The sequence below is a fragment of the Rhinoderma darwinii genome, unplaced genomic scaffold (genome assembly GCF_050947455.1).
Source record: "Rhinoderma darwinii isolate aRhiDar2 unplaced genomic scaffold, aRhiDar2.hap1 Scaffold_2318, whole genome shotgun sequence".
NCBI lineage: Eukaryota > Metazoa > Chordata > Amphibia > Anura > Rhinodermatidae > Rhinoderma > Rhinoderma darwinii.
The window spans coordinates 26295-52367 of record NW_027462623.1 but is presented as its reverse complement, the minus strand read 5'-3'; the positions used below and the strand labels follow the sequence as shown (position 1 = coordinate 52367).

At 47.6% G+C, this 26073-nt stretch overlaps 17 non-coding genes across 17 annotated transcripts; all 17 read left to right on the top strand.

Annotated features, from left to right (window-relative positions):
- The first annotated feature begins 1249 nt into the window (after positions 1–1249).
- On the top strand, positions 1250–1440 carry LOC142702453 (U2 spliceosomal RNA). The gene has a single exon (XR_012867120.1). It is a non-coding gene; the product is annotated as a U2 spliceosomal RNA (small nuclear RNA).
- Positions 1441–2736: 1296 nt separating this feature from the next.
- LOC142702452 (U2 spliceosomal RNA) lies at positions 2737–2927 on the top strand. Its single transcript, XR_012867119.1, has one exon. It is a non-coding gene; the product is annotated as a U2 spliceosomal RNA (small nuclear RNA).
- Positions 2928–4211: 1284 nt separating this feature from the next.
- Positions 4212–4402, top strand: LOC142702451 (U2 spliceosomal RNA). The gene has a single exon (XR_012867118.1). It is a non-coding gene; the product is annotated as a U2 spliceosomal RNA (small nuclear RNA).
- Positions 4403–5702: 1300 nt separating this feature from the next.
- Positions 5703–5893, top strand: LOC142702450 (U2 spliceosomal RNA). Its single transcript, XR_012867117.1, has one exon. It is a non-coding gene; the product is annotated as a U2 spliceosomal RNA (small nuclear RNA).
- Positions 5894–7205: 1312 nt separating this feature from the next.
- Positions 7206–7396, top strand: LOC142702449 (U2 spliceosomal RNA). Its single transcript, XR_012867116.1, has one exon. It is a non-coding gene; the product is annotated as a U2 spliceosomal RNA (small nuclear RNA).
- A 1292-nt stretch (positions 7397–8688) lies between these two features.
- LOC142702447 (U2 spliceosomal RNA) lies at positions 8689–8879 on the top strand. The gene has a single exon (XR_012867115.1). It is a non-coding gene; the product is annotated as a U2 spliceosomal RNA (small nuclear RNA).
- Positions 8880–10179: 1300 nt separating this feature from the next.
- On the top strand, positions 10180–10370 carry LOC142702455 (U2 spliceosomal RNA). Its single transcript, XR_012867122.1, has one exon. It is a non-coding gene; the product is annotated as a U2 spliceosomal RNA (small nuclear RNA).
- Positions 10371–11654: 1284 nt separating this feature from the next.
- LOC142702446 (U2 spliceosomal RNA) lies at positions 11655–11845 on the top strand. The gene has a single exon (XR_012867114.1). It is a non-coding gene; the product is annotated as a U2 spliceosomal RNA (small nuclear RNA).
- Positions 11846–13125: 1280 nt separating this feature from the next.
- Positions 13126–13316, top strand: LOC142702454 (U2 spliceosomal RNA). The gene has a single exon (XR_012867121.1). It is a non-coding gene; the product is annotated as a U2 spliceosomal RNA (small nuclear RNA).
- A 1271-nt stretch (positions 13317–14587) lies between these two features.
- Positions 14588–14778, top strand: LOC142702445 (U2 spliceosomal RNA). Its single transcript, XR_012867113.1, has one exon. It is a non-coding gene; the product is annotated as a U2 spliceosomal RNA (small nuclear RNA).
- A 1295-nt stretch (positions 14779–16073) lies between these two features.
- LOC142702443 (U2 spliceosomal RNA) lies at positions 16074–16264 on the top strand. Its single transcript, XR_012867111.1, has one exon. It is a non-coding gene; the product is annotated as a U2 spliceosomal RNA (small nuclear RNA).
- Positions 16265–17568: 1304 nt separating this feature from the next.
- On the top strand, positions 17569–17759 carry LOC142702442 (U2 spliceosomal RNA). Its single transcript, XR_012867110.1, has one exon. It is a non-coding gene; the product is annotated as a U2 spliceosomal RNA (small nuclear RNA).
- Positions 17760–19043: 1284 nt separating this feature from the next.
- Positions 19044–19234, top strand: LOC142702441 (U2 spliceosomal RNA). The gene has a single exon (XR_012867109.1). It is a non-coding gene; the product is annotated as a U2 spliceosomal RNA (small nuclear RNA).
- A 1300-nt stretch (positions 19235–20534) lies between these two features.
- Positions 20535–20725, top strand: LOC142702440 (U2 spliceosomal RNA). The gene has a single exon (XR_012867108.1). It is a non-coding gene; the product is annotated as a U2 spliceosomal RNA (small nuclear RNA).
- A 1276-nt stretch (positions 20726–22001) lies between these two features.
- Positions 22002–22192, top strand: LOC142702439 (U2 spliceosomal RNA). The gene has a single exon (XR_012867107.1). It is a non-coding gene; the product is annotated as a U2 spliceosomal RNA (small nuclear RNA).
- Positions 22193–23496: 1304 nt separating this feature from the next.
- On the top strand, positions 23497–23687 carry LOC142702438 (U2 spliceosomal RNA). Its single transcript, XR_012867106.1, has one exon. It is a non-coding gene; the product is annotated as a U2 spliceosomal RNA (small nuclear RNA).
- A 1280-nt stretch (positions 23688–24967) lies between these two features.
- LOC142702435 (U2 spliceosomal RNA) lies at positions 24968–25158 on the top strand. Its single transcript, XR_012867105.1, has one exon. It is a non-coding gene; the product is annotated as a U2 spliceosomal RNA (small nuclear RNA).
- Positions 25159–26073: the final 915 nt, after the last annotated feature.

Sequence of the window (26073 nt, the reverse complement as noted above, 5' to 3'; positions counted from 1 at the left end):
GCTATTGTTTCTGTCTTTCTGAAGGGATCTCCCCTTTTAATCCCATTATTTCAACACCTGTTGGACAATGCATGAGTGATAATGAGCTCATTGATTAAATGCAATTAATGAATAGATTGCCACCTCTTGTTGTGTGTCGTCTGTGTTTCTGTGTTTCCGGCATTTCACATTGGAACACCTCATTCCCTTCCTTGTCTTCTCTCCGCCCTCCCTTTTAGGTAAGTTAAAGAGCTGCACCTGAGCCAGCCACTGATTGATTGATTGATTGATTGATTGATTGATTGATTGATTGATTGATTGATTGATTGATTGCAGCACAACAGTCAAATAGTGGAGTGGAGTAGGGGAACAGCAAACAGCCAATAAAGCAGCCCGCCCGCTCGCCTGCCCGCCACAATGGACCTACCTGTGTACACTAGATGGATGTGATGGAATGTACTGTCGTCCCTACATTTCAAGAAGAAGTAAGAATTGCAGTTGCAACAAAGCCTTGCTTGCCTACAAAGAGAGCAGCAATTTGGATTTGTTACTATGTTACCTAGAAGAATAACAAACTGTGCAAGGATGGAGGTTGTAGGAGCAAGGAGAAGTTGTCTGTAAAGTTGGTGGATGCCTATTTTCCATTTTGCAGTCCCTTGTCTCCCTCTTGTGGCCTCCTGGAGGCAACTAGCTGTGCAAAAAAAAGACAGCCTGGCGGCCGGCTGTTGCAGTGTTGCCCTCTCAGGCAACACTGAGTGACTGACTGAGCCTCACCGTCTTATATAAAGTTCAGACGGAACTTTGCACGTGTCATAGTGGAGCCCTCAGGATTCCAGAGCCAGCTTTCTGACATCATAATGGGGCCTCAGAGATAAAAGCCTGGGCCCAGGCAGTGTTGGTCAGTGCTGCTCAGCAGGCAGCACTGGACTGGACTGGATTACAGCTGATACAAGGTGTGAAGGAACAAGGGGTGGCTGTGGGCATGCACTTGCTGCCGCTGCCAGTGTTTATCTGCATGGCAGCAGGGCATTTGGGCGTTGCCAGGAAGGCGTTTTTATGTAGATTCCTCCTCTTTCAGCACTGCATTGTGGTGCAAGCAAAAGAAGCAAATCCTGTCTGGCTTCCTCTCCGGCCTTTATTCACCTCCCGTGTAGCTGTGAGTGTGTGAGCCTGCAGGGCCCCATGGAATTGCCTAGAAGTAGGCTGAATCGCTGCAAGGGCTGAACAGCAGTATCGGGCAGGCTCGGGCAACGCGCGGCCCGTTCGGGTTATCGCTTCTCGGCCTTTTGGCTAAGATCAAGTGTAGTATCTGTTCTTATCAGTTTAATATCTGATACGTCCCCTATCTGGGGACCATATATTAAATGGATTTTTAGAACAGGGAGATGGAAATAGAGCTTGCTCTGTCCACTCCACGCATTGACCTGGTATTGCAGTATTTCCAGGACCGGTGCACCCTTTCCTTATGTGTTGACTAAAAGCAGATTCCAAAAGTGTTTTTTGTCTTTGCTATTGTTTCTGTCTTTCTGAAGGGATCTCCCCTTTTAATCCCATTATTTCAACACCTGTTGGACAATGCATGAGTGATAATGAGCTCATTGATTAAATGCAATTAATGAATAGATTGCCACCTCTTGTTGTGTGTCGTCTGTGTTTCTGTGTTTCCGGCATTTCACATTGGAACACCTCATTCACCTTCCTTGTCTTCTCTCCGCCCTCCCTTTTAGGTAAGTTAAAGAGCTGCACCTGAGCCAGCCACTGATTGATTGATTGATTGATTGATTGATTGATTGATTGATTGATTGATTGATTGATTGATGCAGCACAACAGTCAAATAGTGGAGTGGAGTAGGGGAACAGCAAACAGCCAATAAAGCAGCCCGCCCGCTCGCCTGCCCGCCACAATGGACCTACCTGTGTACACTAGATGGATGTGATGGAATGTACTGTCGTCCCTACATTTCAAGAAGAAGTAAGAATTGCAGTTGCAACAAAGCCTTGCTTGCCTACAAAGAGAGCAGCAATTTGGATTTGTTACTATGTTACCTAGAAGAATAACAAACTGTGCAAGGATGGAGGTTGTAGGAGCAAGGAGAAGTTGTCTGTAAAGTTGGTGGATGCCTATTTTCCATTTTGCAGTCCCTTGTCTCCCTCTTGTGGCCTCCTGGAGGCAACTAGCTGTGCAAAAAAAAGACAGCCTGGCGGCCGGCTGTTGCAGTGTTGCCCTCTCAGGCAACACTGAGTGACTGACTGAGCCTCACCGTCTTATATAAAGTTCAGACGGAACTTTGCACGTGTCATAGTGGAGCCCTCAGGATTCCAGAGCCAGCTTTCTGACATCATAATGGGGCCTCAGAGATAAAAGCCTGGGCCCAGGCAGTGTTGGTCAGTGCTGCTCAGCAGGCAGCACTGGACTGGACTGGATTACAGCTGATACAAGGTGTGAAGGAACAAGGGGTGGCTGTGGGCATGCACTTGCTGCCGCTGCCAGTGTTTATCTGCATGGCAGCAGGGCATTTGGGCGTTGCCAGGAAGGCGTTTTTATGTAGATTCCTCCTCTTTCAGCACTGCATTGTGGTGCAAGCAAAAGAAGCAAATCCTGTCTGGCTTCCTCTCCGGCCTTTATTCACCTCCCGTGTAGCTGTGAGTGTGTGAGCCTGCAGGGCCCCATGGAATTGCCTAGAAGTAGGCTGAATCGCTGCAAGGGCTGAACAGCAGTATCGGGCAGGCTCGGGCAACGCGCGGCCCGTTCGGGTTATCGCTTCTCGGCCTTTTGGCTAAGATCAAGTGTAGTATCTGTTCTTATCAGTTTAATATCTGATACGTCCCCTATCTGGGGACCATATATTAAATGGATTTTTAGAACAGGGAGATGGAAATAGAGCTTGCTCTGTCCACTCCACGCATTGACCTGGTATTGCAGTATTTCCAGGACCGGTGCACCCTTTCCTTATGTGTTGACTAAAAGCAGATTCCAAAAGTGTTTTTTGTCTTTGCTATTGTTTCTGTCTTTCTGAAGGGATCTCCCCTTTTAATCCCATTATTTCAACACCTGTTGGACAATGCATGAGTGATAATGAGCTCATTGATTAAATGCAATTAATGAATAGATTGCCACCTCTTGTTGTGTGTCGTCTGTGTTTCTGTGTTTCCGGCATTTCACATTGGAACACCTCATTCACCTTCCTTGTCTTCTCTCCGCCCTCCCTTTTAGGTAAGTTAAAGAGCTGCACCTGAGCCAGCCACTGATTGATTGATTGATTGATTGATTGATTGATTGATTGATTGATTGATGCAGCACAACAGTCAAATAGTGGAGTGGAGTAGGGGAACAGCAAACAGCCAATAAAGCAGCCCGCCCGCTCGCCTGCCCGCCACAATGGACCTACCTGTGTACACTAGATGGATGTGATGGAATGTACTGTCGTCCCTACATTTCAAGAAGAAGTAAGAATTGCAGTTGCAACAAAGCCTTGCTTGCCTACAAAGAGAGCAGCAATTTGGATTTGTTACTATGTTACCTAGAAGAATAACAAACTGTGCAAGGATGGAGGTTGTAGGAGCAAGGAGAAGTTGTCTGTAAAGTTGGTGGATGCCTATTTTCCATTTTGCAGTCCCTTGTCTCCCTCTTGTGGCCTCCTGGAGGCAACTAGCTGTGCAAAAAAAAGACAGCCTGGCGGCCGGCTGTTGCAGTGTTGCCCTCTCAGGCAACACTGAGTGACTGACTGAGCCTCACCGTCTTATATAAAGTTCAGACGGAACTTTGCACGTGTCATAGTGGAGCCCTCAGGATTCCAGAGCCAGCTTTCTGACATCATAATGGGGCCTCAGAGATAAAAGCCTGGGCCCAGGCAGTGTTGGTCAGTGCTGCTCAGCAGGCAGCACTGGACTGGACTGGATTACAGCTGATACAAGGTGTGAAGGAACAAGGGGTGGCTGTGGGCATGCACTTGCTGCCGCTGCCAGTGTTTATCTGCATGGCAGCAGGGCATTTTGGCGTTGCCAGGAAGGCGTTTTTATGTAGATTCCTCCTCTTTCAGCACTGCATTGTGGTGCAAGCAAAAGAAGCAAATCCTGTCTGGCTTCCTCTCCGGCCTTTATTCACCTCCCGTGTAGCTGTGAGTGTGTGAGCCTGCAGGGCCCCATGGAATTGCCTAGAAGTAGGCTGAATCGCTGCAAGGGCTGAACAGCAGTATCGGGCAGGCTCGGGCAACGCGCGGCCCGTTCGGGTTATCGCTTCTCGGCCTTTTGGCTAAGATCAAGTGTAGTATCTGTTCTTATCAGTTTAATATCTGATACGTCCCCTATCTGGGGACCATATATTAAATGGATTTTTAGAACAGGGAGATGGAAATAGAGCTTGCTCTGTCCACTCCACGCATTGACCTGGTATTGCAGTATTTCCAGGACCGGTGCACCCTTTCCTTATGTGTTGACTAAAAGCAGATTCCAAAAGTGTTTTTTGTCTTTGCTATTGTTTCTGTCTTTCTGAAGGGATCTCCCCTTTTAATCCCATTATTTCAACACCTGTTGGACAATGCATGAGTGATAATGAGCTCATTGATTAAATGCAATTAATGAATAGATTGCCACCTCTTGTTGTGTGTCGTCTGTGTTTCTGTGTTTCCGGCATTTCACATTGGAACACCTCATTCACCTTCCTTGTCTTCTCTCCGCCCTCCCTTTTAGGTAAGTTAAAGAGCTGCACCTGAGCCAGCCACTGATTGATTGATTGATTGATTGATTGATTGATTGATTGATTGATTGATTGATTGATTGATTGATGCAGCACAACAGTCAAATAGTGGAGTGGAGTAGGGGAACAGCAAACAGCCAATAAAGCAGCCCGCCCGCTCGCCTGCCCGCCACAATGGACCTACCTGTGTACACTAGATGGATGTGATGGAATGTACTGTCGTCCCTACATTTCAAGAAGAAGTAAGAATTGCAGTTGCAACAAAGCCTTGCTTGCCTACAAAGAGAGCAGCAATTTGGATTTGTTACTATGTTACCTAGAAGAATAACAAACTGTGCAAGGATGGAGGTTGTAGGAGCAAGGAGAAGTTGTCTGTAAAGTTGGTGGATGCCTATTTTCCATTTTGCAGTCCCTTGTCTCCCTCTTGTGGCCTCCTGGAGGCAACTAGCTGTGCAAAAAAAAGACAGCCTGGCGGCCGGCTGTTGCAGTGTTGCCCTCTCAGGCAACACTGAGTGACTGACTGAGCCTCACCGTCTTATATAAAGTTCAGACGGAACTTTGCACGTGTCATAGTGGAGCCCTCAGGATTCCAGAGCCAGCTTTCTGACATCATAATGGGGCCTCAGAGATAAAAGCCTGGGCCCAGGCAGTGTTGGTCAGTGCTGCTCAGCAGGCAGCACTGGACTGGACTGGATTACAGCTGATACAAGGTGTGAAGGAACAAGGGGTGGCTGTGGGCATGCACTTGCTGCCGCTGCCAGTGTTTATCTGCATGGCAGCAGGGCATTTGGGCGTTGCCAGGAAGGCGTTTTTATGTAGATTCCTCCTCTTTCAGCACTGCATTGTGGTGCAAGCAAAAGAAGCAAATCCTGTCTGGCTTCCTCTCCGGCCTTTATTCACCTCCCGTGTAGCTGTGAGTGTGTGAGCCTGCAGGGCCCCATGGAATTGCCTAGAAGTAGGCTGAATCGCTGCAAGGGCTGAACAGCAGTATCGGGCAGGCTCGGGCAACGCGCGGCCCGTTCGGGTTATCGCTTCTCGGCCTTTTGGCTAAGATCAAGTGTAGTATCTGTTCTTATCAGTTTAATATCTGATACGTCCCCTATCTGGGGACCATATATTAAATGGATTTTTAGAACAGGGAGATGGAAATAGAGCTTGCTCTGTCCACTCCACGCATTGACCTGGTATTGCAGTATTTCCAGGACCGGTGCACCCTTTCCTTATGTGTTGACTAAAAGCAGATTCCAAAAGTGTTTTTTGTCTTTGCTATTGTTTCTGTCTTTCTGAAGGGATCTCCCCTTTTAATCCCATTATTTCAACACCTGTTGGACAATGCATGAGTGATAATGAGCTCATTGATTAAATGCAATTAATGAATAGATTGCCACCTCTTGTTGTGTGTCGTCTGTGTTTCTGTGTTTCCGGCATTTCACATTGGAACACCTCATTCACCTTCCTTGTCTTCTCTCCGCCCTCCCTTTTAGGTAAGTTAAAGAGCTGCACCTGAGCCAGCCACTGATTGATTGATTGATTGATTGATTGATTGATTGATTGATTGATTGATTGATTGATTGATTGATTGATTGATTGATGCAGCACAACAGTCAAATAGTGGAGTGGAGTAGGGGAACAGCAAACAGCCAATAAAGCAGCCCGCCCGCTCGCCTGCCCGCCACAATGGACCTACCTGTGTACACTAGATGGATGTGATGGAATGTACTGTCGTCCCTACATTTCAAGAAGAAGTAAGAATTGCAGTTGCAACAAAGCCTTGCTTGCCTACAAAGAGAGCAGCAATTTGGATTTGTTACTATGTTACCTAGAAGAATAACAAACTGTGCAAGGATGGAGGTTGTAGGAGCAAGGAGAAGTTGTCTGTAAAGTTGGTGGATGCCTATTTTCCATTTTGCAGTCCCTTGTCTCCCTCTTGTGGCCTCCTGGAGGCAACTAGCTGTGCAAAAAAAAGACAGCCTGGCGGCCGGCTGTTGCAGTGTTGCCCTCTCAGGCAACACTGAGTGACTGACTGAGCCTCACCGTCTTATATAAAGTTCAGACGGAACTTTGCACGTGTCATAGTGGAGCCCTCAGGATTCCAGAGCCAGCTTTCTGACATCATAATGGGGCCTCAGAGTTAAAAGCCTGGGCCCAGGCAGTGTTGGTCAGTGCTGCTCAGCAGGCAGCACTGGACTGGACTGGATTACAGCTGATACAAGGTGTGAAGGAACAAGGGGTGGCTGTGGGCATGCACTTGCTGCCGCTGCCAGTGTTTATCTGCATGGCAGCAGGGCATTTGGGCGTTGCCAGGAAGGCGTTTTTATGTAGATTCCTCCTCTTTCAGCACTGCATTGTGGTGCAAGCAAAAGAAGCAAATCCTGTCTGGCTTCCTCTCCGGCCTTTATTCACCTCCCGTGTAGCTGTGAGTGTGTGAGCCTGCAGGGCCCCATGGAATTGCCTAGAAGTAGGCTGAATCGCTGCAAGGGCTGAACAGCAGTATCGGGCAGGCTCGGGCAACGCGCGGCCCGTTCGGGTTATCGCTTCTCGGCCTTTTGGCTAAGATCAAGTGTAGTATCTGTTCTTATCAGTTTAATATCTGATACGTCCCCTATCTGGGGACCATATATTAAATGGATTTTTAGAACAGGGAGATGGAAATAGAGCTTGCTCTGTCCACTCCACGCATTGACCTGGTATTGCAGTATTTCCAGGACCGGTGCACCCTTTCCTTATGTGTTGACTAAAAGCAGATTCCAAAAGTGTTTTTTGTCTTTGCTATTGTTTCTGTCTTTCTGAAGGGATCTCCCCTTTTAATCCCATTATTTCAACACCTGTTGGACAATGCATGAGTGATAATGAGCTCATTGATTAAATGCAATTAATGAATAGATTGCCACCTCTTGTTGTGTGTCGTCTGTGTTTCTGTGTTTCCGGCATTTCACATTGGAACACCTCATTCACCTTCCTTGTCTTCTCTCCGCCCTCCCTTTTAGGTAAGTTAAAGAGCTGCACCTGAGCCAGCCACTGATTGATTGATTGATTGATTGATTGATTGATTGATTGATTGATTGATTGATTGATGCAGCACAACAGTCAAATAGTGGAGTGGAGTAGGGGAACAGCAAACAGCCAATAAAGCAGCCCGCCCGCTCGCCTGCCCGCCACAATGGACCTACCTGTGTACACTAGATGGATGTGATGGAATGTACTGTCGTCCCTACATTTCAAGAAGAAGTAAGAATTGCAATTGCAACAAAGCCTTGCTTGCCTACAAAGAGAGCAGCAATTTGGATTTGTTACTATGTTACCTAGAAGAATAACAAACTGTGCAAGGATGGAGGTTGTAGGAGCAAAGAGAAGTTGTCTGTAAAGTTGGTGGATGCCTATTTTCCATTTTGCAGTCCCTTGTCTCCCTCTTGTGGCCTCCTGGAGGCAACTAGCTGTGCAAAAAAAAGACAGCCTGGCGGCCGGCTGTTGCAGTGTTGCCCTCTCAGGCAACACTGAGTGACTGACTGAGCCTCACCGTCTTATATAAAGTTCAGACGGAACTTTGCACGTGTCATAGTGGAGCCCTCAGGATTCCAGAGCCAGCTTTCTGACATCATAATGGGGCCTCAGAGATAAAAGCCTGGGCCCAGGCAGTGTTGGTCAGTGCTTCTCAGCAGGCAGCACTGGACTGGACTGGATTACAGCTGATACAAGGTGTGAAGGAACAAGGGGTGGCTGTGGGCATGCACTTGCTGCCGCTGCCAGTGTTTATCTGCATGGCAGCAGGGCATTTGGGCGTTGCCAGGAAGGCGTTTTTATGTAGATTCCTCCTCTTTCAGCACTGCATTGTGGTGCAAGCAAAAGAAGCAAATCCTGTCTGGCTTCCTCTCCGGCCTTTATTCACCTCCCGTGTAGCTGTGAGTGTGTGAGCCTGCAGGGCCCCATGGAATTGCCTAGAAGTAGGCTGAATCGCTGCAAGGGCTGAACAGCAGTATCGGGCAGGCTCGGGCAACGCGCGGCCCGTTCGGGTTATCGCTTCTCGGCCTTTTGGCTAAGATCAAGTGTAGTATCTGTTCTTATCAGTTTAATATCTGATACGTCCCCTATCTGGGGACCATATATTAAATGGATTTTTAGAACAGGGAGATGGAAATAGAGCTTGCTCTGTCCACTCCACGCATTGACCTGGTATTGCAGTATTTCCAGGACCGGTGCACCCTTTCCTTATGTGTTGACTAAAAGCAGATTCCAAAAGTGTTTTTTGTCTTTGCTATTGTTTCTGTCTTTCTGAAGGGATCTCCCCTTTTAATCCCATTATTTCAACACCTGTTGGACAATGCATGAGTGATAATGAGCTCATTGATTAAATGCAATTAATGAATAGATTGCCACCTCTTGTTGTGTGTCGTCTGTGTTTCTGTGTTTCCGGCATTTCACATTGGAACACCTCATTCACCTTCCTTGTCTTCTCTCCGCCCTCCCTTTTAGGTAAGTTAAAGAGCTGCACCTGAGCCAGCCACTGATTGATTGATTGATTGATTGATTGATTGATTGATTGATTGATTGATTGATTGATTGATTGATGCAGCACAACAGTCAAATAGTGGAGTGGAGTAGGGGAACAGCAAACAGCCAATAAAGCAGCCCGCCCGCTCGCCTGCCCGCCACAATGGACCTACCTGTGTACACTAGATGGATGTGATGGAATGTACTGTCGTCCCTACATTTCAAGAAGAAGTAAGAATTGCAGTTGCAACAAAGCCTTGCTTGCCTACAAAGAGAGCAGCAATTTGGATTTGTTACTATGTTACCTAGAAGAATAACAAACTGTGCAAGGATGGAGGTTGTAGGAGCAAGGAGAAGTTGTCTGTAAAGTTGGTGGATGCCTATTTTCCATTTTGCAGTCCCTTGTCTCCCTCTTGTGGCCTCCTGGAGGCAACTAGCTGTGCAAAAAAAAGACAGCCTGGCGGCCGGCTGTTGCAGTGTTGCCCTCTCAGGCAACACTGAGTGACTGACTGAGCCTCACCGTCTTATATAAAGTTCAGACGGAACTTTGCACGTGTCATAGTGGAGCCCTCAGGATTCCAGAGCCAGCTTTCTGACATCATAATGGGGCCTCAGAGATAAAAGCCTGGGCCCAGGCAGTGTTGGTCAGTGCTGCTCAGCAGGCAGCACTGGACTGGACTGGATTACAGCTGATACAAGGTGTGAAGGAACAAGGGGTGGCTGTGGGCATGCACTTGCTGCCGCTGCCAGTGTTTATCTGCATGGCAGCAGGGCATTTGGGCGTTGCCAGGAAGGCGTTTTTATGTAGATTCCTCCTCTTTCAGCACTGCATTGTGGTGCAAGCAAAAGAAGCAAATCCTGTCTGGCTTCCTCTCCGGCCTTTATTCACCTCCCGTGTAGCTGTGAGTATGTGAGCCTGCAGGGCCCCATGGAATTGCCTAGAAGTAGGCTGAATCGCTGCAAGGGCTGAACAGCAGTATCGGGCAGGCTCGGGCAACGCGCGGCCCGTTCGGGTTATCGCTTCTCGGCCTTTTGGCTAAGATCAAGTCTAGTATCTGTTCTTATCAGTTTAATATCTGATACGTCCCCTATCTGGGGACCATATATTAAATGGATTTTTAGAACAGGGAGATGGAAATAGAGCTTGCTCTGTCCACTCCACGCATTGACCTGGTATTGCAGTATTTCCAGGACCGGTGCACCCTTTCCTTATGTGTTGACTAAAAGCAGATTCCAAAAGTGTTTTTTGTCTTTGCTATTGTTTCTGTCTTTCTGAAGGGATCTCCCCTTTTAATCCCATTATTTCAACACCTGTTGGACAATGCATGAGTGATAATGAGCTCATTGATTAAATGCAATTAATGAATAGATTGCCACCTCTTGTTGTGTGTCGTCTGTGTTTCTGTGTTTCCGGCATTTCACATTGGAACACCTCATTCACCTTCCTTGTCTTCTCTCCGCCCTCCCTTTTAGGTAAGTTAAAGAGCTGCACCTGAGCCAGCCACTGATTGATTGATTGATTGATTGATTGATTGATTGATTGATTGATTGATGCAGCACAACAGTCAAATAGTGGAGTGGAGTAGGGGAACAGCAAACAGCCAATAAAGCAGCCCGCCCGCTCGCCTGCCCGCCACAATGGACCTACCTGTGTACACTAGATGGATGTGATGGAATGTACTGTCGTCCCTACATTTCAAGAAGAAGTAAGAATTGCAGTTGCAACAAAGCCTTGCTTGCCTACAAAGAGAGCAGCAATTTGGATTTGTTACTATGTTACCTAGAAGAATAACAAACTGTGCAAGGATGGAGGTTGTAGGAGCAAGGAGAAGTTGTCTGTAAAGTTGGTGGATGCCTATTTTCCATTTTGCAGTCCCTTGTCTCCCTCTTGTGGCCTCCTGGAGGCAACTAGCTGTGCAAAAAAAAGACAGCCTGGCGGCCGGCTGTTGCAGTGTTGCCCTCTCAGGCAACACTGAGTGACTGACTGAGCCTCACCGTCTTATATAAAGTTCAGACGGAACTTTGCACGTGTCATAGTGGAGCCCTCAGGATTCCAGAGCCAGCTTTCTGACATCATAATGGGGCCTCAGAGATAAAAGCCTGGGCCCAGGCAGTGTTGGTCAGTGCTGCTCAGCAGGCAGCACTGGACTGGACTGGATTACAGCTGATACAAGGTGTGAAGGAACAAGGGGTGGCTGTGGGCATGCACTTGCTGCCGCTGCCAGTGTTTATCTGCATGGCAGCAGGGCATTTGGGCGTTGCCAGGAAGGCGTTTTTATGTAGATTCCTCCTCTTTCAGCACTGCATTGTGGTGCAAGCAAAAGAAGCAAATCCTGTCTGGCTTCCTCTCCGGCCTTTATTCACCTCCCGTGTAGCTGTGAGTGTGTGAGCCTGCAGGGCCCCATGGAATTGCCTAGAAGTAGGCTGAATCGCTGCAAGGGCTGAACAGCAGTATCGGGCAGGCTCGGGCAACGCGCGGCCCGTTCGGGTTATCGCTTCTCGGCCTTTTGGCTAAGATCAAGTGTAGTATCTGTTCTTATCAGTTTAATATCTGATACGTCCCCTATCTGGGGACCATATATTAAATGGATTTTTAGAACAGGGAGATGGAAATAGAGCTTGCTCTGTCCACTCCACGCATTGACCTGGTATTGCAGTATTTCCAGGACCGGTGCACCCTTTCCTTATGTGTTGACTAAAAGCAGATTCCAAAAGTGTTTTTTGTCTTTGCTATTGTTTCTGTCTTTCTGAAGGGGTCTCCCCTTTTAATCCCATTATTTCAACACCTGTTGGACAATGCATGAGTGATAATGAGCTCATTGATTAAATGCAATTAATGAATAGATTGCCACCTCTTGTTGTGTGTCGTCTGTGTTTCTGTGTTTCCGGCATTTCACATTGGAACACCTCATTCACCTTCCTTGTCTTCTCTCCGCCCTCCCTTTTAGGTAAGTTAAAGAGCTGCACCTGAGCCAGCCACTGATTGATTGATTGATTGATTGATTGATTGATTGATTGATTGATGCAGCACAACAGTCAAATAGTGGAGTGGAGTAGGGGAACAGCAAACAGCCAATAAAGCAGCCCGCCCGCTCGCCTGCCCGCCACAATGGACCTACCTGTGTACACTAGATGGATGTGATGGAATGTACTGTCGTCCCTACATTTCAAGAAGAAGTAAGAATTGCAGTTGCAACAAAGCCTTGCTTGCCTACAAAGAGAGCAGCAATTTGGATTTGTTACTATGTTACCTAGAAGAATAACAAACTGTGCAAGGATGGAGGTTGTAGGAGCAAGGAGAAGTTGTCTGTAAAGTTGGTGGATGCCTATTTTCCATTTTGCAGTCCCTTGTCTCCCTCTTGTGGCCTCCTGGAGGCAACTAGCTGTGCAAAAAAAAGACAGCCTGGCGGCCGGCTGTTGCAGTGTTGCCCTCTCAGGCAACACTGAGTGACTGACTGAGCCTCACCGTCTTATATAAAGTTCAGACGGAACTTTGCACGTGTCATAGTGGAGCCCTCAGGATTCCAGAGCCAGCTTTCTGACATCATAATGGGGCCTCAGAGATAAAAGCCTGGGCCCAGGCAGTGTTGGTCAGTGCTGCTCAGCAGGCAGCACTGGACTGGACTGGATTACAGCTGATACAAGGTGTGAAGGAACAAGGGGTGGCTGTGGGCATGCACTTGCTGCCGCTGCCAGTGTTTATCTGCATGGCAGCAGGGCATTTGGGCGTTGCCAGGAAGGCGTTTTTATGTAGATTCCTCCTCTTTCAGCACTGCATTGTGGTGCAAGCAAAAGAAGCAAATCCTGTCTGGCTTCCTCTCCGGCCTTTATTCACCTCCCGTGTAGCTGTGAGTATGTGAGCCTGCAGGGCCCCATGGAATTGCCTAGAAGTAGGCTGAATCGCTGCAAGGGCTGAACAGCAGTATCGGGCAGGCTCGGGCAACGCGCGGCCCGTTCGGGTTATCGCTTCTCGGCCTTTTGGCTAAGATCAAGTCTAGTATCTGTTCTTATCAGTTTAATATCTGATACGTCCCCTATCTGGGGACCATATATTAAATGGATTTTTAGAACAGGGAGATGGAAATAGAGCTTGCTCTGTCCACTCCACGCATTGACCTGGTATTGCAGTATTTCCAGGACCGGTGCACCCTTTCCTTATGTGTTGACTAAAAGCAGATTCCAAAAGTGTTTTTTGTCTTTGCTATTGTTTCTGTCTTTCTGAAGGGATCTCCCCTTTTAATCCCATTATTTCAACACCTGTTGGACAATGCATGAGTGATAATGAGCTCATTGATTAAATGCAATTAATGAATAGATTGCCACCTCTTGTTGTGTGTCGTCTGTGTTTCTGTGTTTCCGGCATTTCACATTGGAACACCTCATTCACCTTCCTTGTCTTCTCTCCGCCCTCCCTTTTAGGTAAGTTAAAGAGCTGCACCTGAGCCAGCCACTGATTGATTGATTGATTGATTGATTGATTGATTGATGCAGCACAACAGTCAAATAGTGGAGTGGAGTAGGGGAACAGCAAACAGCCAATAAAGCAGCCCGCCCGCTCGCCTGCCCGCCACAATGGACCTACCTGTGTACACTAGATGGATGTGTTGGAATGTACTGTCGTCCCTACATTTCAAGAAGAAGTAAGAATTGCAGTTGCAACAAAGCCTTGCTTGCCTACAAAGAGAGCAGCAATTTGGATTTGTTACTATGTTACCTAGAAGAATAACAAACTGTGCAAGGATGGAGGTTGTAGGAGCAAGGAGAAGTTGTCTGTAAAGTTGGTGGATGCCTATTTTCCATTTTGCAGTCCCTTGTCTCCCTCTTGTGGCCTCCTGGAGGCAACTAGCTGTGCAAAAAAAAGACAGCCTGGCGGCCGGCTGTTGCAGTGTTGCCCTCTCAGGCAACACTGAGTGACTGACTGAGCCTCACCGTCTTATATAAAGTTCAGACGGAACTTTGCACGTGTCATAGTGGAGCCCTCAGGATTCCAGAGCCAGCTTTCTGACATCATAATGGGGCCTCAGAGATAAAAGCCTGGGCCCAGGCAGTGTTGGTCAGTGCTGCTCAGCAGGCAGCACTGGACTGGACTGGATTACAGCTGATACAAGGTGTGAAGGAACAAGGGGTGGCTGTGGGCATGCACTTGCTGCCGCTGCCAGTGTTTATCTGCATGGCAGCAGGGCATTTGGGCGTTGCCAGGAAGGCGTTTTTATGTAGATTCCTCCTCTTTCAGCACTGCATTGTGGTGCAAGCAAAAGAAGCAAATCCTGTCTGGCTTCCTCTCCGGCCTTTATTCACCTCCCGTGTAGCTGTGAGTGTGTGAGCCTGCAGGGCCCCATGGAATTGCCTAGAAGTAGGCTGAATCGCTGCAAGGGCTGAACAGCAGTATCGGGCAGGCTCGGGCAACGCGCGGCCCGTTCGGTTATCGCTTCTCGGCCTTTTGGCTAAGATCAAGTGTAGTATCTGTTCTTATCAGTTTAATATCTGATACGTCCCCTATCTGGGGACCATATATTAAATGGATTTTTAGAACAGGGAGATGGAAATAGAGCTTGCTCTGTCCACTCCACGCATTGACCTGGTATTGCAGTATTTCCAGGACCGGTGCACCCTTTCCTTATGTGTTGACTAAAAGCAGATTCCAAAAGTGTTTTTTGTCTTTTTTATTGTTTCTGTCTTTCTGAAGGGGTCTCCCCTTTTAATCCCATTATTTCAACACCTGTTGGACAATGCATGAGTGATAATGAGCTCATTGATTAAATGCAATTAATGAATAGATTGCCACCTCTTGTTGTGTGTCGTCTGTGTTTCTGTGTTTCCGGCATTTCACATTGGAACACCTCATTCACCTTCCTTGTCTTCTCTCCGCCCTCCCTTTTAGGTAAGTTAAAGAGTTGCACCTGAGCCAGCCACTGATTGATTGATGATTGATTGATTGATTGATTGATTGATTGATTGATTGATTGATTGATGCAGCACAACAGTCAAATAGTGGAGTGGAGTAGGGGAACAGCAAACAGCCAATAAAGCAGCCCGCCCGCTCGCCTGCCCGCCACAATGGACCTACCTGTGTACACTAGATGGATGTGATGGAATGTACTGTCGTCCCTACATTTCAAGAAGAAGTAAGAATTGCAGTTGCAACAAAGCCTTGCTTGCCTACAAAGAGAGCAGCAATTTGGATTTGTTACTATGTTACCTAGAAGAATAACAAACTGTGCAAGGATGGAGGTTGTAGGAGCAAGGAGAAGTTGTCTGTAAAGTTGGTGGATGCCTATTTTCCATTTTGCAGTCCCTTGTCTCCCTCTTGTGGCCTCCTGGAGGCAACTAGCTGTGCAAAAAAAAGACAGCCTGGCGGCCGGCTGTTGCAGTGTTGCCCTCTCAGGCAACACTGAGTGACTGACTGAGCCTCACCGTCTTATATAAAGTTCAGACGGAACTTTGCACGTGTCATAGTGGAGCCCTCAGGATTCCAGAGCCAGCTTTCTGACATCATAATGGGGCCTCAGAGATAAAAGCCTGGGCCCAGGCAGTGTTGGTCAGTGCTGCTCAGCAGGCAGCACTGGACTGGACTGGATTACAGCTGATACAAGGTGTGAAGGAACAAGGGGTGGCTGTGGGCATGCACTTGCTGCCGCTGCCAGTGTTTATCTGCATGGCAGCAGGGCATTTGGGCGTTGCCAGGAAGGCGTTTTTATGTAGATTCCTCCTCTTTCAGCACTGCATTGTGGTGCAAGCAAAAGAAGCAAATCCTGTCTGGCTTCCTCTCCGGCCTTTATTCACCTCCCGTGTAGCTGTGAGTGTGTGAGCCTGCAGGGCCCCATGGAATTGCCTAGAAGTAGGCTGAATCGCTGCAAGGGCTGAACAGCAGTATCGGGCAGGCTCGGGCAACGCGCGGCCCGTTCGGGTTATCGCTTCTCGGCCTTTTGGCTAAGATCAAGTGTAGTATCTGTTCTTATCAGTTTAATATCTGATACGTCCCCTATCTGGGGACCATATATTAAATGGATTTTTAGAACAGGGAGATGGAAATAGAGCTTGCTCTGTCCACTCCACGCATTGACCTGGTATTGCAGTATTTCCAGGACCGGTGCACCCTTTCCTTATGTGTTGACTAAAAGCAGATTCCAAAAGTGTTTTTTGTCTTTGCTATTGTTTCTGTCTTTCTGAAGGGATCTCCCCTTTTAATCCCATTATTTCAACACCTGTTGGACAATGCATGAGTGATAATGAGCTCATTGATTAAATGCAATTAATGAATAGATTGCCACCTCTTGTTGTGTGTCGTCTGTGTTTCTGTGTTTCCGGCATTTCACATTGGAACACCTCATTCACCTTCCTTGTCTTCTCTCCGCCCTCCCTTTTAGGTAAGTTAAAGAGCTGCACCTGAGCCAGCCACTGATTGATTGATTGATTGATTGATTGATTGATTGATTGATTGATTGATTGATTGATTGATGCAGCACAACAGTCAAATAGTGGAGTGGAGTAGGGGAACAGCAAACAGCCAATAAAGCAGCCCGCCCGCTCGCCTGCCCGCCACAATGGACCTACCTGTGTACACTAGATGGATGTGATGGAATGTACTGTCGTCCCTACATTTCAAGAAGAAGTAAGAATTGCAGTTGCAACAAAGCCTTGCTTGCCTACAAAGAGAGCAGCAATTTGGATTTGTTACTATGTTACCTAGAAGAATAACAAACTGTGCAAGGATGGAGGTTGTAGGAGCAAGGAGAAGTTGTCTGTAAAGTTGGTGGATGCCTATTTTCCATTTTGCAGTCCCTTGTCTCCCTCTTGTGGCCTCCTGGAGGCAACTAGCTGTGCAAAAAAAAGACAGCCTGGCGGCCGGCTGTTGCAGTGTTGCCCTCTCAGGCAACACTGAGTGACTGACTGAGCCTCACCGTCTTATATAAAGTTCAGACGGAACTTTGCACGTGTCATAGTGGAGCCCTCAGGATTCCAGAGCCAGCTTTCTGACATCATAATGGGGCCTCAGAGATAAAAGCCTGGGCCCAGGCAGTGTTGGTCAGTGCTGCTCAGCAGGCAGCACTGGACTGGACTGGATTACAGCTGATACAAGGTGTGAAGGAACAAGGGGTGGCTGTGGGCATGCACTTGCTGCCGCTGCCAGTGTGCCAGTGTTTATCTGCATGGCAGCAGGGCATTTGGGCGTTGCCAGGAAGGCGTTTTTATGTAGATTCCTCCTCTTTCAGCACTGCATTGTGGTGCAAGCAAAAGAAGCAAATCCTGTCTGGCTTCCTCTCCGGCCTTTATTCACCTCCCGTGTAGCTGTGAGTGTGTGAGCCTGCAGGGCCCCATGGAATTGCCTAGAAGTAGGCTGAATCGCTGCAAGGGCTGAACAGCAGTATCGGGCAGGCTCGGGCAACGCGCGGCCCGTTCGGGTTATCGCTTCTCGGCCTTTTGGCTAAGATCAAGTGTAGTATCTGTTCTTATCAGTTTAATATCTGATACGTCCCCTATCTGGGGACCATATATTAAATGGATTTTTAGAACAGGGAGATGGAAATAGAGCTTGCTCTGTCCACTCCACGCATTGACCTGGTATTGCAGTATTTCCAGGACCGGTGCACCCTTTCCTTATGTGTTGACTAAAAGCAGATTCCAAAAGTGTTTTTTGTCTTTGCTATTGTTTCTGTCTTTCTGAAGGGATCTCCCCTTTTAATCCCATTATTTCAACACCTGTTGGACAATGCATGAGTGATAATGAGCTCATTGATTAAATGCAATTAATGAATAGATTGCCACCTCTTGTTGTGTGTCGTCTGTGTTTCTGTGTTTCCGGCATTTCACATTGGAACACCTCATTCACCTTCCTTGTCTTCTCTCCGCCCTCCCTTTTAGGTAAGTTAAAGAGCTGCACCTGAGCCAGCCACTGATTGATTGATTGATTGATTGATTGATTGATTGATTGATTGATTGATGCAGCACAACAGTCAAATAGTGGAGTGGAGTAGGGGAACAGCAAACAGCCAATAAAGCAGCCCGCCCGCTCGCCTGCCCGCCACAATGGACCTACCTGTGTACACTAGATGGATGTGATGGAATGTACTGTCGTCCCTACATTTCAAGAAGAAGTAAGAATTGCAGTTGCAACAAAGCCTTGCTTGCCTACAAAGAGAGCAGCAATTTGGATTTGTTACTATGTTACCTAGAAGAATAACAAACTGTGCAAGGATGGAGGTTGTAGGAGCAAGGAGAAGTTGTCTGTAAAGTTGGTGGATGCCTATTTTCCATTTTGCAGTCCCTTGTCTCCCTCTTGTGGCCTCCTGGAGGCAACTAGCTGTGCAAAAAAAAGACAGCCTGGCGGCCGGCTGTTGCAGTGTTGCCCTCTCAGGCAACACTGAGTGACTGACTGAGCCTCACCGTCTTATATAAAGTTCAGACGGAACTTTGCACGTGTCATAGTGGAGCCCTCAGGATTCCAGAGCCAGCTTTCTGACATCATAATGGGGCCTCAGAGATAAAAGCCTGGGCCCAGGCAGTGTTGGTCAGTGCTGCTCAGCAGGCAGCACTGGACTGGACTGGATTACAGCTGATACAAGGTGTGAAGGAACAAGGGGTGGCTGTGGGCATGCACTTGCTGCCGCTGCCAGTGTTTATCTGCATGGCAGCAGGGCATTTGGGCGTTGCCAGGAAGGCGTTTTTATGTAGATTCCTCCTCTTTCAGCACTGCATTGTGGTGCAAGCAAAAGAAGCAAATCCTGTCTGGCTTCCTCTCCGGCCTTTATTCACCTCCCGTGTAGCTGTGAGTGTGTGAGCCTGCAGGGCCCCATGGAATTGCCTAGAAGTAGGCTGAATCGCTGCAAGGGCTGAACAGCAGTATCGGGCAGGCTCGGGCAACGCGCGGCCCGTTCGGGTTATCGCTTCTCGGCCTTTTGGCTAAGATCAAGTGTAGTATCTGTTCTTATCAGTTTAATATCTGATACGTCCCCTATCTGGGGACCATATATTAAATGGATTTTTAGAACAGGGAGATGGAAATAGAGCTTGCTCTGTCCACTCCACGCATTGACCTGGTATTGCAGTATTTCCAGGACCGGTGCACCCTTTCCTTATGTGTTGACTAAAAGCAGATTCCAAAAGTGTTTTTTGTCTTTGCTATTGTTTCTGTCTTTCTGAAGGGATCTCCCCTTTTAATCCCATTATTTCAACACCTGTTGGACAATGCATGAGTGATAATGAGCTCATTGATTAAATGCAATTAATGAATAGATTGCCACCTCTTGTTGTGTGTCGTCTGTGTTTCTGTGTTTCCGGCATTTCACATTGGAACACCTCATTCACCTTCCTTGTCTTCTCTCCGCCCTCCCTTTTAGGTAAGTTAAAGAGCTGCACCTGAGCCAGCCACTGATTGATTGATTGATTGATTGATTGATTGATTGATTGATTGATTGATTGATTGATTGATTGATGCAGCACAACAGTCAAATAGTGGAGTGGAGTAGGGGAACAGCAAACAGCCAATAAAGCAGCCCGCCCGCTCGCCTGCCCGCCACAATGGACCTACCTGTGTACACTAGATGGATGTGATGGAATGTACTGTCGTCCCTACATTTCAAGAAGAAGTAAGAATTGCAGTTGCAACAAAGCCTTGCTTGCCTACAAAGAGAGCAGCAATTTGGATTTGTTACTATGTTACCTAGAAGAATAACAAACTGTGCAAGGATGGAGGTTGTAGGAGCAAGGAGAAGTTGTCTGTAAAGTTGGTGGATGCCTATTTTCCATTTTGCAGTCCCTTGTCTCCCTCTTGTGGCCTCCTGGAGGCAACTAGCTGTGCAAAAAAAAGACAGCCTGGCGGCCGGCTGTTGCAGTGTTGCCCTCTCAGGCAACACTGAGTGACTGACTGAGCCTCACCGTCTTATATAAAGTTCAGACGGAACTTTGCACGTGTCATAGTGGAGCCCTCAGGATTCCAGAGCAAGCTTTCTGACATCATAATGGGGCCTCAGAGATAAAAGCCTGGGCCCAGGCAGTGTTGGTCAGTGCTGCTCAGCAGGCAGCACTGGACTGGACTGGATTACAGCTGATACAAGGTGTGAAGGAACAAGGGGTGGCTGTGGGCATGCACTTGCTGCCGCTGCCAGTGTTTATCTGCATGGCAGCAGGGCATTTGGGCGTTGCCAGGAAGGCGTTTTTATGTAGATTCCTCCTCTTTCAGCACTGCATTGTGGTGCAAGCAAAAGAAGCAAATCCTGTCTGGCTTCCTCTCCGGCCTTTATTCACCTCCCGTGTAGCTGTGAGTGTGTGAGCCTGCAGGGCCCCATGGAATTGCCTCGAAGTAGGCTGAATCGCTGCAAGGGCTGAACAGCAGTATCGGGCAGGCTCGGGCAACGCGCGGCCCGTTCGGGTTATCGCTTCTCGGCCTTTTGGCTAAGATCAAGTGTAGTATCTGTTCTTATCAGTTTAATATCTGATACGTCCCCTATCTGGGGACCATATATTAAATGGATTTTTAGAACAGGGAGATGGAAATAGAGCTTGCTCTGTCCACTCCACGCATTGACCTGGTATTGCAGTATTTCCAGGACCGGTGCACCCTTTCCTTATGTGTTGACTAAAAGCAGATTCCAAAAGTGTTTTTTGTCTTTGCTATTGTTTCTGTCTTTCTGAAGGGATCTCCCCTTTTAATCCCATTATTTCAACACCTGTTGGACAATGCATGAGTGATAATGAGCTCATTGATTAAATGCAATTAATGAATAGATTGCCACCTCTTGTTGTGTGTCGTCTGTGTTTCTGTGTTTCCGGCATTTCACATTGGAACACCTCATTCACCTTCCTTGTCTTCTCTCCGCCCTCCCTTTTAGGTAAGTTAAAGAGCTGCACCTGAGCCAGCCACTGATTGATTGATTGATTGATTGATTGATTGATTGATTGATGCAGCACAACAGTCAAATAGTGGAGTGGAGTAGGGGAACAGCAAACAGCCAATAAAGCAGCCCGCCCGCTCGCCTGCCCGCCACAATGGACCTACCTGTGTACACTAGATGGATGTGATGGAATGTACTGTCGTCCCTACATTTCAAGAAGAAGTAAGAATTGCAGTTGCAACAAAGCCTTGCTTGCCTACAAAGAGAGCAGCAATTTGGATTTGTTACTATGTTACCTAGAAGAATAACAAACTGTGCAAGGATGGAGGTTGTAGGAGCAAGGAGAAGTTGTCTGTAAAGTTGGTGGATGCCTATTTTCCATTTTGCAGTCCCTTGTCTCCCTCTTGTGGCCTCCTGGAGGCAACTAGCTGTGCAAAAAAAAGACAGCCTGGCGGCCGGCTGTTGCAGTGTTGCCCTCTCAGGCAACACTGAGTGACTGACTGAGCCTCACCGTCTTATATAAAGTTCAGACGGAACTTTGCACGTGTCATAGTGGAGCCCTCAGGATTCCAGAGCCAGCTTTCTGACATCATAATGGGGCCTCAGAGATAAAAGCCTGGGCCCAGGCAGTGTTGGTCAGTGCTGCTCAGCAGGCAGCACTGGACTGGACTGGATTACAGCTGATACAAGGTGTGAAGGAACAAGGGGTGGCTGTGGGCATGCACTTGCTGCCGCTGCCAGTGTTTATCTGCATGGCAGCAGGGCATTTGGGCGTTGCCAGGAAGGCGTTTTTATGTAGATTCCTCCTCTTTCAGCACTGCATTGTGGTGCAAGCAAAAGAAGCAAATCCTGTCTGGCTTCCTCTCCGGCCTTTATTCACCTCCCGTGTAGCTGTGAGTGTGTGAGCCTGCAGGGCCCCATGAAATTGCCTAGAAGTAGGCTGAATCGCTGCAAGGGCTGAACAGCAGTATCGGGCAGGCTCGGGCAACGCGCGGCCCGTTCGGGTTATCGCTTCTCGGCCTTTTGGCTAAGATCAAGTGTAGTATCTGTTCTTATCAGTTTAATATCTGATACGTCCCCTATCTGGGGACCATATATTAAATGGATTTTTAGAACAGGGAGATGGAAATAGAGCTTGCTCTGTCCACTCCACGCATTGACCTGGTATTGCAGTATTTCCAGGACCGGTGCACCCTTTCCTTATGTGTTGACTAAAAGCAGATTCCAAAAGTGTTTTTTGTCTTTGCTATTGTTTCTGTCTTTCTGAAGGGATCTCCCCTTTTAATCCCATTATTTCAACACCTGTTGGACAATGCATGAGTGATAATGAGCTCATTGATTAAATGCAATTAATGAATAGATTGCCACCTCTTGTTGTGTGTCGTCTGTGTTTCTGTGTTTCCGGCATTTCACATTGGAACACCTCATTCACCTTCCTTGTCTTCTCTCCGCCCTCCCTTTTAGGTAAGTTAAAGAGCTGCACCTGAGCCAGCCACTGATTGATTGATTGATTGATTGATTGATTGATTGATTGATTGATTGATTGATTGATTGATTGATTGATGCAGCACAACAGTCAAATAGTGGAGTGGAGTAGGGGAACAGCAAACAGCCAATAAAGCAGCCCGCCCGCTCGCCTGCCCGCCACAATGGACCTACCTGTGTACACTAGATGGATGTGATGGAATGTACTGTCGTCCCTACATTTCAAGAAGAAGTAAGAATTGCAGTTGCAACAAAGCCTTGCTTGCCTACAAAGAGAGCAGCAATTTGGATTTGTTACTATGTTACCTAGAAGAATAACAAACTGTGCAAAGATGGAGGTTGTAGGAGCAAGGAGAAGTTGTCTGTAAAGTTGGTGGATGCCTATTTTCCATTTTGCAGTCCCTTGTCTCCCTCTTGTGGCCTCCTGGAGGCAACTAGCTGTGCAAAAAAAAGACAGCCTGGCGGCCGGTTGTTGCAGTGTTGCCCTCTCAGGCAACACTGAGTGACTGACTGAGCCTCACCGTCTTATATAAAGTTCAGACGGAACTTTGCACGTGTCATAGTGGAGCCCTCAGGATTCCAGAGCCAGCTTTCTGACATCATAATGGGGCCTCAGAGATAAAAGCCTGGGCCCAGGCAGTGTTGGTCAGTGCTGCTCAGCAGGCAGCACTGGACTGGACTGGATTACAGCTGATACAAGGTGTGAAGGAACAAGGGGTGGCTGTGGGCATGCACTTGCTGCCGCTGCCAGTGTTTATCTGCATGGCAGCAGGGCATTTGGGCGTTGCCAGGAAGGCGTTTTTATGTAGATTCCTCCTCTTTCAGCACTGCATTGTGGTGCAAGCAAAAGAAGCAAATCCTGTCTGGCTTCCTCTCCGGCCTTTATTCACCTCCCGTGTAGCTGTGAGTGTGTGAGCCTGCAGGGCCCCATGGAATTGCCTAGAAGTAGGCTGAATCGCTGCAAGGGCTGAACAGCAGTATCGGGCAGGCTCGGGCAACGCGCGGCCCGTTCGGGTTATCGCTTCTCGGCCTTTTGGCTAAGATCAAGTGTAGTATCTGTTCTTATCAGTTTAATATCTGATACGTCCCCTATCTGGGGACCATATATTAAATGGATTTTTAGAACAGGGAGATGGAAATAGAGCTTGCTCTGTCCACTCCACGCATTGACCTGGTATTGCAGTATTTCCAGGACCGGTGCACCCTTTCCTTATGTGTTGACTAAAAGCAGATTCCAAAAGTGTTTTTTGTCTTTGCTATTGTTTCTGTCTTTCTGAAGGGATCTCCCCTTTTAATCCCATTATTTCAACACCTGTTGGACAATGCATGAGTGATAATGAGCTCATTGATTAAATGCAATTAATGAATAGATTGCCACCTCTTGTTGTGTGTCGTCTGTGTTTCTGTGTTTCCGGCATTTCACATTGGAACACCTCATTCACCTTCCTTGTCTTCTCTCCGCCCTCCCTTTTAGGTAAGTTAAAGAGCTGCACCTGAGCCAGCCACTGATTGATTGATTGATTGATTGATTGATTGATTGATTGATTGATGCAGCACAACAGTCAAATAGTGGAGTGGAGTAGGGGAACAGCAAACAGCCAATAAAGCAGCCCGCCCGCTCGCCTGCCCGCCACAATGGACCTACCTGTGTACACTAGATGGATGTGATGGAATGTACTGTCGTCCCTACATTTCAAGAAGAAGTAAGAATTGCAGTTGCAACAAAGCCTTGCTTGCCTACAAAGAGAGCAGCAATTTGGATTTGTTACTATGTTACCTAGAAGAATAACAAACTGTGCAAGGATGGAGGTTGTAGGAGCAAGGAGAAGTTGTCTGTAAAGTTGGTGGATGCCTATTTTCCATTTTGCAGTCCCTTGTCTCCCTCTTGTGGCCTCCTGGAGGCAACTAGCTGTGCAAAAAAAAGACAGCCTGGCGGCCGGCTGTTGCAGTGTTGCCCTCTCAGGCAACACTGAGTGACTGACTGAGCCTCACCGTCTTATATAAAGTTCAGACGGAACTTTGCACGTGTCATAGTGGAGCCCTCAGGATTCCAGAGCCAGCTTTCTGACATCATAATGGGGCCTCAGAGATAAAAGCCTGGGCCCAGGCAGTGTTGGTCAGTGCTGCTCAGCAGGCAGCACTGGACTGGACTGGATTACAGCTGATACAAGGTGTGAAGGAACAAGGGGTGGCTGTGGGCATGCACTTGCTGCCGCTGCCAGTGTTTATCTGCATGGCAGCAGGGCATTTGGGCGTTGCCAGGAAGGCGTTTTTATGTAGATTCCTCCTCTTTCAGCACTGCATTGTGGTGCAAGCAAAAGAAGCAAATCCTGTCTGGCTTCCTCTCCGGCCTTTATTCACCTCCCGTGTAGCTGTGAGTGTGTGAGCCTGCAGGGCCCCATGGAATTGCCTAGAAGTAGGCTGAATCGCTGCAAGGGCTGAACAGCAGTATCGGGCAGGCTCGGGCAACGCGCGGCCCGTTCGGGTTATCGCTTCTCGGCCTTTTGGCTAAGATCAAGTGTAGTATCTGTTCTTATCAGTTTAATATCTGATACGTCCCCTATCTGGGGACCATATATTAAATGGATTTTTAGAACAGGGAGATGGAAATAGAGCTTGCTCTGTCCACTCCACGCATTGACCTGGTATTGCAGTATTTCCAGGACCGGTGCACCCTTTCCTTATGTGTTGACTAAAAGCAGATTCCAAAAGTGTTTTTTGTCTTTGCTATTGTTTCTGTCTTTCTGAAGGGATCTCCCCTTTTAATCCCATTATTTCAACACCTGTTGGACAATGCATGAGTGATAATGAGCTCATTGATTAAATGCAATTAATGAATAGATTGCCACCTCTTGTTGTGTGTCGTCTGTGTTTCTGTGTTTCCGGCATTTCACATTGGAACACCTCATTCACCTTCCTTGTCTTCTCTCCGCCCTCCCTTTTAGGTAAGTTAAAGAGCTGCACCTGAGCCAGCCACTGATTGATTGATTGATTGATTGATTGATTGATTGATTGATTGATTGATTGATTGATTGATTGATGCAGCACAACAGTCAAATAGTGGAGTGGAGTAGGGGAACAGCAAACAGCCAATAAAGCAGCCCGCCCGCTCGCCTGCCCGCCACAATGGACCTACCTGTGTACACTAGATGGATATGATGGAATGTACTGTCGTCCCTACATTTCAAGAAGAAGTAAGAATTGCAGTTGCAACAAAGCCTTGCTTGCCTACAAAGAGAGCAGCAATTTGGATTTGTTACTATGTTACCTAGAAGAATAACAAACTGTGCAAGGATGGAGGTTGTAGGAGCAAGGAGAAGTTGTCTGTAAAGTTGGTGGATGCCTATTTTCCATTTTGCAGTCCCTTGTCTCCCTCTTGTGGCCTCCTGGAGGCAACTAGCTGTGCAAAAAAAAGACAGCCTGGCGGCCGGCTGTTGCAGTGTTGCCCTCTCAGGCAACACTGAGTGACTGACTGAGCCTCACCGTCTTATATAAAGTTCAGACGGAACTTTGCACGTGTCATAGTGGAGCCCTCAGGATTCCAGAGCCAGCTTTCTGACATCATAATGGGGCCTCAGAGATAAAAGCCTGGGC